Source organism: Petaurus breviceps, unplaced genomic scaffold, assembly GCF_028583685.1.
Source record: "Petaurus breviceps papuanus isolate PSGF00001 unplaced genomic scaffold, PetGlider_PUasm1.0 187, whole genome shotgun sequence".
Taxonomy (NCBI): Eukaryota; Metazoa; Chordata; class Mammalia; order Diprotodontia; family Petauridae; genus Petaurus; species Petaurus breviceps.
Genome location: NW_027185799.1, coordinates 26,173,588 through 26,184,026, shown reverse-complemented (window position 1 = coordinate 26,184,026; position 10,439 = coordinate 26,173,588). Strand labels below are relative to the sequence as shown.

Genomic DNA, 10,439 nt, shown 5'->3' with positions numbered 1-10,439 from the left:
CAGGAAGGCAGCTGAAGCAGGCACCACGGAGCGGTGAGAGCTTGGTCAAACACTGAAGTCACCAAGGTCATCCACTGTATCCTGGGCCATTGCAAGTTGTCTTGACTTTTGTCCTGCCACTGGACTTTGTCTACCCTGGAAGACAGAGTGAGGCTGATGATTTTGTGCAACTCTACCCACTTAAATACAATTCATGCACAAGTCAAGACATCACCCCATGATGACTGGTCCTCTTCAGAAACTGAGGACAAACAAGAACGCTGGGATGGGATAGAAGAGTATAAGGATACTATCCATACAGTGACTCCGAGCTTCTGGGTGGGAGCTATGAGACTAGAGAGGAAGAAAATCCTCCTAAAATGTACCTGAGACATGACGTCATGTCATAACATTAGAGACGGAAGGGATTTTCAAGATTACTTAAAGTGCCCATTTTACAGATGAAGAAACTATGAAGAGAGAAATGAAGTGACTTTACCATTGTCACTAAGGTGATAAAAATATCAGGGATTCAAACATCTCTCGGTTTCTCTGTCTCTATGTGTGTGTCTCTGTCTCTCTATCTGTGTGTGTGTGCATCTAGGGTTCTTTCTTGCTTCAATGAATGCACTGCTTCTCAGGAAAGGAAGGAGTGAGGTAAAGATGGGAGAAGGATGGAAGGAAATAGAGGACTGAGAGAAGAGAAAGGGAATAAAAGCATATGTAGAAGCTGGGGAAGGAGGAGTGTGCAAAGAGGAAAGTGATGAACAGGGAGAGGAGTGAGTCTTAGAGACAAGCTTATAAAAGATTAATATGTAAGATGAAAGGCAACATCACTGATGAAATGAAGCATACTTGCTTATTTGGGGTCCTACCTCTATATTCTAGCCCATCAAGTAGGTTAAGAGTATATAAACTGGGGGCGGCCAGGAAGCACAGCAAGTAAGAGCACTGGTCCCAGAATTGGGATGACCTGGGATCGAATCTGGGCTCAGACACTTAGCACCCACCCAGAAACACCTGGCCGTGTAACCTTGAGCAAGTTACTTAACCCCAATTGCTTTAAAAAAAATTTTTTAAAAGAGTATATAAACTGGGGTGGCTAAGTGGCACAGTGAATAGAGATCCAGCCCTGGAGTCAGGAGGAACTAAGTTCAAATCCAGTCTCAGACACTTAACACACACACACACACACACAGTCATGTGACCTTGGGCAAGTTACTTAACCCCAATTGTCCTACCTTCCCCCCTCTAAAACACACACAAAAAAATCTTTTTTTAAAAAGAGTCTATAAACTTCAATATGAGAAACAATGTGGTATATTGAAAAGGGTGCTGGATTTGAAGGCAGAGGATCTGAGTTCAAATGCTGAAATTCACTACCTACCACCTCTATGACCTGTATGTGCTACAAGAAGCCTTTTTCATTCCCCCTTAATGTTAGTGCCTTCCGTCTCTTGATTATCTACAATTTATCTTGTATATATCTTATTTGTAAATAGTTGTCATTGTATCATTTCCTGCATTTGACTGTAAGCTCCTTGAGGGCAAGGACTATACTAATTATAAACATTTTTGTGGTTTGATGTTATTATTATAGTCTAATGTCTTATTATGATGATAGTGCTCCAATATGGAGTGTTTAGGCTAAGTGATCCTAGTGCCCATAAAGGTAAAAACAGTTTAGCTGTACTTTTCCACTTTTACCTCTGTTGGGCAGAAAAGATTTGAAGCTTTTGATAACACAAACTCTTTACCTGCTGCAGGGGCCTTGAATCATTTTTTTTTTTCTGCTGCCTTGGTTAATGTTAGATCCTCCCACTGGTTTGATAAAGAAATCCTCCCTATTAGAGCTTCACTCAAACCTGGTATTGATAAGGGACCCCAAGAATTTTCTACTACATTTGGGTCTGATTAGGAATGCCCTCTCCTACATCTGACTCTGATTGTCGGTTCTTAACCAAGTCCATTCTTATGATATGTAATCTTACCATCTAAACCCCAATTTTGAGTGCGTTCCTCCAAAACATATATTTCTCCTGCTGCTGGGGAGAGTTTCCCATATGTGGAGACAGACATATGTTTTATAGGATATATATGGATTTTTTATAGGATATATATGCTTTTTTTCCTGCTTCCTGTGTCACATCAAAATAAAGCTCCTGATTGTATCATTTTCCTGAGTACCAATTTTGAAGAAGTCTCAAACCCAGGTATTTGCTTTAACCATAAGGCTAAATAAAGCAAGGACCATCTTTTACTCATTTTTGGATCCTCAGTACTTAGCATAGTGCCTGGAACACAGTAGGCATGTGATAAGAGATTATTAACCAACTCACTGTAGGTGTGACTTCTGGGCTTCAATTTCCTCATCTACTGTGAAGTATCATAGCAAAATGAAAAAAGTATTCTGGATTTGGAATCAGAGAACCTGGGTTCAAATACCAGAGCTGCACTTACTACCTGTGTGACCTTGGGAAAAATCATTCAGCCTTTCTGAACCTCTGTTTCCTCAACTCTAAAATGAGAGGGTTGAGTCTAGATAACATCTGAGGTCCCTCCCAACTTGAAATCTGTGGTTCTATATGTCAGTCGGGAGGAGGATCATCTCCAAAGGGTCCGTTCAACTTTAAATCTCATGATACACAGTTCTACCTTGCTTCACCACCTGACTGAAGTCAGACATAGCCATCAAGGGAAAAGCAGAGACCTCACGCCCACTCCCTAGAAGTGGACAAGTTCATGAGGGTCTTTCTTAATCAAACTCCCCCAGCTGTTAGTTTTTGATCCTTCTCTAAAATTTCTTTATATACTTTGTATCCCTCCAGTGGAATGTATACTCCTTAAGGGTAGAGACTGTTTCTTTTTTTTCTGTCTGCATTCTCAGCACAGTTGCTTTCAATATGAAAGTGAAATGAAAACAAAGTAGGCTGGGTCTGGTGGTAAAAGGGGCAGTTCTGAGTTTTAAGTTGTGGGGTTTTTTTTCAGTAAACTCTTGTCTAAAGCCTCATAGGAGTATGAACATCTACTTCCACACTACGTGACAGACCTTAACCTTCACACTTATAAAGATTTTCTACCCTTTCCTCCCTTCTTTCTTCGGCCACAGGTCTTTGAAGAAATTGGATGGTTGCCAGAGGAGAATCTGATGCAGAGGACTGGGTGGTGTTTTTCTTTCAGAGGAGGCTTGCTCGACTCTGATGTGAGTATTATGTTGTTTGTGGTACTTGATCTTTGAAATAGCGCAAATGACAAACAGTTGAGATGGTGGAAAAAAGGGACTCTGGAGTCTCATCCTGGGAAGATTTGGGGAGCTAAAATTAGTTCCAGTCATTTGAGATGATTTAAGTGGTGTCCAGGTGATAGCACTGGAACTGGATGAGATAGTTTCTTCTTGCCTCAAGATTTTAGGACGTTTCCTTCCTGTCCCTAAGATTATTGTTTTCATTGGGAAGTTACAACTGAAACAATTCAATAACAACAAATAATATATGCAAAAAATGCTCTGTCTGGGAAATTAGAACTGCCTTCCAGAGTTCCTGTTAAAGAGCTTTCTGAAGTCTAGCAGTCACAGATGTGTTTTTTCTCCCAGAGGTATCTGCTTTTAATTACATTCTCTTTGACATTCAGTATAGCTACTCAAGACTAATTCCTCTTTGGGAAAAAAAAAAATTGATATTTTTTGGTTTTGCACTACCTTTGTTTTCCAATATATCCCTCCTTCCCCACACTCCCAGAGATTCTCTATAGCAAAGAAGAACACTTCAGCAAAACTAACCAACACATCAGCTAAGTCCAACAGTATATGCAGAGTTCCATACCCGTAGCCCCATCCACCACTACAAAGAAAGTAGTAAGGTACATTTGTATATTTCTTCTTCAGAACCAACTTTGATCACTGTAATTAGGTGGCATTCAGTTTCTTTTTTGGTGTTGCTTTTCTTGCCATTTACATTGTTATTGTCATTGTGTGTATTGTTTATCTGGTGCTGGGATTAGCTCCTCTTTTCCTCTTTATAGAGTATTTGAACAGTTAAATGTTAGATGAAAATTATTATTTTATGGGAGTGTTCACAAGGCTATCAGATGACAACAGCATTACTAAAGGGAAAAAGGAGCCTTTTCCTTCTAGTTTAAATGTGCAAAGAGAGGTTAGCAGGATTAAAAGAAAACTGGAAAAAAAAGTAATAAACCCAAATTTGTTGAGCATGTGCTCTGTGTCCAGTAAATTCCCTAGATACTGTGTTGGGAACAAAAATGAATTCAGCAACACTATCTCTATTCTGGGACAATATGCAATCTGCTTAGTGAATATAAAATATGCCTCCCACCCTCCACCCTCCCACCCCACTTTATTTTGAAGATAGTTACAAAGCAACGTACTTCAGTGAGTGGTATGGAATAGTGTATAGAGAGATGGCCTTGGAGTTGGAATGACTCCTTTGACCCTTACTAGCTGTATGACCCTGTATGACCTCTTAGTGCCCCCAGGTACCTCTCTAAGACTCTAGGTCACAGAGGCGGTATTAATCTGCATTGGTGGAGGGAGCTCCTCATCGGGAATTCCCTACATGAGTAAAATCACAGGTTTAGTTTGAAAAAAGAAAGAAGGAATGGAAGGAAGGGAGGAAGGAAGGAAAGAGAGAAAAAGTAAAAGAGAAAGAAAGAAAAAGAGAAAGGAAAGAAAGGAGGGGGAGAGAAGTGAAAGAAAAAGAGAGAGAGAAAAGGAAAGACAGAGGTAGAAAGGGAAAGAGAGAGAATGAGAGGAAGGAAGGAAGAAAAAAGGAAAGGATAAAGAAAGAAAATGGAAGGAAGAAAGACTTCTTTAAAAAATCTGTGATGTTGCTGGTCTGGCCACTACACTTTAGGTCATAGTTTCAGCAGTTCCCATAGCCAAAACATTTCATAAATCTGGTAGACAACTAGTTGGTAATAAGCCTCTCCAATCTTACTTAGATCTTCAAACTAGAAATAGTGTTCTGGATGCGCCTAGAGAGTAAAAATCTTTCCAGCTTGTTAGGACCTACCAGAAACTGCCTTCCATGGACAGAAGCTTTGAGAACACAGTCAATTCCACTCCATACTGACTTTTCTAAATACAAAATAATGGAATACAAAGTGAAAAGGAAGCAATATAGAATAATGAAAAGAGCCCTGGTTTTGGAATCAGAAGAACTGAATTTAAATCTCAGTTTACCACTTTGGGGTAAGTCACTTCTCTCCAAGGCCTCAATTTCTTCATTTTTAAGATGAAGAAGTGAAATGTATTTATTTTAAAGGAAGGAAAAATATTGGAAATTAGACTAAATGGCTTCTAGGTATCCTTCATGCTCTAAAGCCTGTTACCCCATAAGCATTAAATGTAGAATCAGAAGGCTTAGATTCAAATCCTCATTGTGATATTTACTGCTAGTAGCTGTATGATGAGTCACTTACTCTCTCTGAAATTCAATTTCCTCATTTATAAAATGAGTACAGTATATCACATTGTTGTACAGTAATGTTTCACTCTTTGTGACCCCATTTAGGTTTTTTTTGGCAAAGATACTGGAGTGTTTTTGCTATTTCCTTCTCCAGCTCATTTTACAGATGAGAAAACTGAGGAAAACAGGGTTAAGTGACTTGCTGAGGGTCACACAACTAATAAGTGTCTGAGGCTAGATTTGAACTCAGGAGGATGAGTCTTCCTGACTCCAGGCCCTGCACTCTATTCACTAGCTGCCCTGTATATCAGATTGGATTGTCCCTGAATTGCCTCCCAGCTCTAAATTCCATGAATACATAAATGTCGAAGTAATACAAAATAAAAGGGAGATCAATCAGAGCTCAGCAAGTTTAATTTGGAAACACTTCCTGGAGAAGAGGAATCTTGAGGAACTGATGGGCACAGCTTGTAAAAGAACATTTGAGGGATGAGGACAGAAATTAAAAAGTCATGTGTTGGGGAAAGCAGTGGTTTTTCTAATGTGTTTTGATGAACTGATTGTCTTGCATTAAAAATAAAATGTTTTCTATGGAGCATGCAGGGTCTATGTTTTTTTTTTTTAATTTTTGGAGGAGGAAGTCAGGGCAATTGGGGTTAAGTGACTTGCCCAAGGTCACACAGCTCGTTTTGTGTTAAGTGTATGAGGTCATATTTGAACTCAGATCCTCCAGACTCCAGGGCTGGTGCTCTATTTACTGCGCCACCTAGCCGCCCCCGAGTCTCTGTTGATTTTAAGAGAAAAGGGCATTTAGAATACCTCAAAAATACCTTTAATGTTAGTTATCTAGGCACCATCCTAGGGACATGGAATGGGGCATAGGACATCGTGTCTTAAATTGGACTTCCATTAAAGATATAGCATGATATATGGGAAAGAGTGCTAGACTTAGAGTCAGAAGACTGGGGTTCCAATTTCCCCTTGACTACTTGTGTGATGTGGGTAAAAGTCACTTATCCTCTGTGAACCTCAATTTCCTTATCTGTAAAATAGAGATAATACTTCCACTACCTTTTCCCCAGAATCAATGAAGAAAAGCACTTTGCCAAACTTAAAGCTCTAGGTAAAGGTGTATTGTTATTAATACTACTGTTATTATTATTCTTCCTATTTTCATCATCACAAGTACCTGATGCCCAGCCTTGTTCAAATGCCTCCTAACTGGCTTGGCTCCATGCTTCCAGTCTCTTCTTCTCTCAAACCATTTTTTATCCTGACACCAAACTCAACTTTCTGAAATATCACTTTCACCCAAGAGGTAGGGGTGGCACAGGAGAATATGTCTTAGATCTGGGCCTCAGTTCTCTCATTAATAAAATTAGGTAGTTGAACTAGGTCAGGGGTGGAGAACCTGCAGCCTCAAGACCACAAATCCAAACTTCACAGAACAAATCCTGGATTCAGGCAAAGGGACATGCTTGAGGGCCTAGAAGGCCATATGTGGCCTTGAGGATGCAAGTTCCCCACCCTGGCTTAGGAATTCATTCACTAACCCTGTGGTTACCCAGACAGGGGTCTCTAATTCCTCTGTACGCATTGTCTTTCCCTTTATATTATAACATAAACTCCTTGAGAGCAAGGATTTGTCTTATATTCTGTGATTATATTCCCCAAAGGCAAAGTTCTTGTAATACAGTAAATGCCTAAGGAATGTTTTTTCATTTATTTATCATTCATTCATGATAACATTTTAAATGGAAATAAATGTAAAATTCTATACTTGGGTTAAAAAATCAGTTGCAGAAATGATGAGCAGGTGGATTTCAGAAAAACGTGGAAAGACTTATATGAACTGATGCTGAGTGAAGTAAACAGAACCAGGAGAACAGTGTACACAGTAACAGCAACACTGTGCAATAACTAACTTATGACTAATTTAGCTCTTTTCAGCAATGCAATGATCTAAGACAATTCCAAGACTCATGATAGAACATGCTATCCACATCCAGAGAAAGAACTATGGAGAATGTAGATCAAAACATACAATTTTCACTTTTGGGGGGTTGGGATTTTTGTGTGTGTGTGGTTTTTTCCTTTTGTTCTGTTTCTTCTTTTATAACATGACTAATGTGGAAATATGTTTACATGATTGCACATGTATAACCTATATCAGATTGCTTGCCATCTTAGGGTGAACAGGAAGGAGAGTAAAAATAAAAATTGAAACTCAAAATCTTATAAAAATGTTAAAAACTATCTTTATATGTAATTGGGGAAAAAATAAAATGCCATTTACCAAATGAATAAATAAAACCAACTGCACAACTACAGGATGTATGTGTGTGCACATGTATGTGATTTAGTAATAGCTCATTTAAAAGAAAAGACCTAGAAGACAAGAGTGGCCTTGGCAGAGAAGAAGCAGAGAAATGGTAAAGGCAGTAGTGATGTAGGGCAGCTGGGTGGCACAGTGGATAGAAGGGAAGTCTTCCTGAGTTCAAAACTGGCCTCAGACACTTTCTGTCTGTGTGACCTTAGGCAAGTCAATTAACCCTGTTTTCATCAGTTTCCTCATCTATAAAACGAACTAGAAAAGGAAATGGCAAATCACTCCAGTGTCTTTGCCAAGAAAACCCCAAATGAAGTCCTGAAAAGCAGGAGAAGGCTGAAAAACGGCTGAACAACATCGACAAGTGTGCTGGATCGTGGATTCGAAGGCCTCTGAAGTCCTTCCCACCTTTAGATTCATGAGCCAAGGGTTCTCTCTATTAACAAGATTCAGAACTGAAAGCATCTTTTAATCTGATAGAGTTCAACCATTTCATTTTATAGATAGGAAACTGAAGCCCAGGGACTTGTGGGTGACTTGTCCAACATCACAGGCAGTAAGCATCAGAATGGAGATTTAAAGATGGACCCAACTTTCCTCAGACACAAGAGGAGGAGGTTAGATCTCTACATTCCTTACAACTCTGGCATGCTCCAAGTTGAAGTGCTATAATAAAATTCAAAATGGCTACCTCTCGATTACCAGAGTATCCACACTATGAGTTGTGACTTCTCATCCCATCTCTTGTTTCACGTGGAAGAGGGATTAGACTTCTTCTTCTTCTTTTGGGGGACAGAAATGGGACCAATAGATAGAAGTTACAGGGGAACAAGTTTTAGTTCAATAGTAGGGGAAAACTTCCAAATAATTCAAGCTGTCCCAGAATGACTGTGTTAGAAAATAGTGAGTTCTCCATCAGTAGAGGTCTCCAAACAAAGACTGTATGACCACTTGAGGATGTGGTAGAGGTTTCATTTTAAAGAGTGTGAAGAAGAGGTTGAGCTAGCAGATTTCTGAGGTTCTAAGATGCTGTACTCTCCTTATACTCATTCCATGGGCCAGACATCATTAAACTGAAAACCAAAGCAAGTCATTTAGAGAACTCGATTGAGCTAATTTGTAGGCCAAAGAGTCATGAAGTACTCATGAACATTCCTGTGTACCAACTGATCTGAATGTTTGCTGGCAAAGATACAGGTGCTTCCCTACTTTCCTATAATTATTTGCACTTAAAATTCTTTGTAATCATCAAGGAAGGTTGTTTTCTTTCTTCAAAGACAGTGGGACAAGGGAGAATTTGGAAACCTATGACCATTTGCATGAGGGAACAGATTCACAGAGTAATAGACTCTCAGAATCTCAGAGTTGGAATTAACTATAGAGATGAGCTATTCCAGATCCCATCTGAGCAAGAATCCCTGACATTACAAGCCTGACAAGCTGCTGCCCAACTCAAAGACTTCCAGTGCTGGAGAACTTGCTGTCTCCCAAGGCATCCCTTTCCACTCTAAGACAGCTTGTTATAGTGTTTCCTTATATGAAGCTTAAATCTGTCATTTTGCAACTTCCACAACAAATGGATCCTACCTCTAATCTCTAGAACACATCTAACCCTTCTTCCACATGATATCCCTTCAAAAACTTGAAGACAATGCATAAGCTCCATTTAATATAATTCACTCATTTTACAGATAAGGAAACTGAGACCAAGAAGAGGCAAGTACCTTGTCTAAAGTTACACAGTAAGGTAGTGGTTGGACCTTCTCTCTTTTGGGGGGGGGCGGGCAATTGGGGTTAAGTGACTTGCCCAAGGTCACTTAGCTAGTTTTTGTGTTAAGTGTCTGAGGCCGGATTTGAACTCAGGTCCTCCTGACTCCAGGGCCGGTGCTCTATTCACTGCGCCATCTAGCCACCCCCATCCTTCATTCTTAAAGAGTAACAATGACATCAGCAGGGTGATGCCTTGACTTGTAAGCGAATTAGATTTAAGTGAGACAGAGCTGTGCAAAATCATTGGCCTAACTCTCTGGGAGGAGGAAACGATGATGATAATTATACTAAATGATCAGGTGTGTAACCCCTGAGCTTTTTCAGGTGGAAGTAAGTGGTACAGAAAGAGCCATTTAGGGACTAAAAGATGCCTCTAGGAGTTGAACACTAGTAGCAATTACATATGATAGCATATTTCTTCTTTCTTATACTTCTCTCATCATCACCTATCAAAATTTTACCCATCTTTTTTTGGAGTTCCCCATCACTGATGGTCTTCAAGACAAGACCGTTAATGAGGGACTTTGTAGAGGCAACTCCTATTTTTTGCATGGGTTAGACACATTGGTGTGTTGGTAAGTGTTTCACTGGCTCCCTGAAAAGAAAAAAAAGTGCCATGGCACATTTTAAAGTTTAATCTTCATTGTTAATAGTCTCTCCATCATTCTCTTAAGTCTGGACAATCAACAAAACAATATATCAAGCCCTGATTTGTAATACCTGCTGATGTCCAAAGTATAACTGCTCAAAAATGAAAATTTAACAGTTAACTCATGGGTTTTAATTTCAGCTGCCTCTCTCAACCCCTGGTTAGACTGGACTTCTCAGGTACCGTTGAGTTCTAAGACTCCAAAATTCTACCTATTTCATGATGTTTTCTTTGCTGCCCTCGAACTAGATGTACTCTTCTTCCACCAAATCCCCATCACTATTTTTGT

General features: G+C 39.6%; 1 protein-coding gene across 5 annotated transcripts in view; it reads left to right on the top strand.

The window, feature by feature from the left end:
* Window positions 1-2,906: 2,906 nt before the first annotated feature.
* PDCD1LG2 (programmed cell death 1 ligand 2) overlaps window positions 2,907-10,439 on the top strand; it is a 55,494-nt gene continuing 47,961 nt past the window's right edge. For 3 of the 5 annotated variants that reach the window (XM_069090775.1, XM_069090772.1, XM_069090773.1), the window contains exon 1: window positions 2,916-3,181. The gene's annotated coding sequence lies outside the window, so the exon portion shown is untranslated. Of the gene's footprint in view, window positions 3,182-10,439 lie in introns of all 5 variants that reach the window. The other 2 variants (XM_069090774.1, XM_069090771.1) reach the window with 2 other exon arrangements.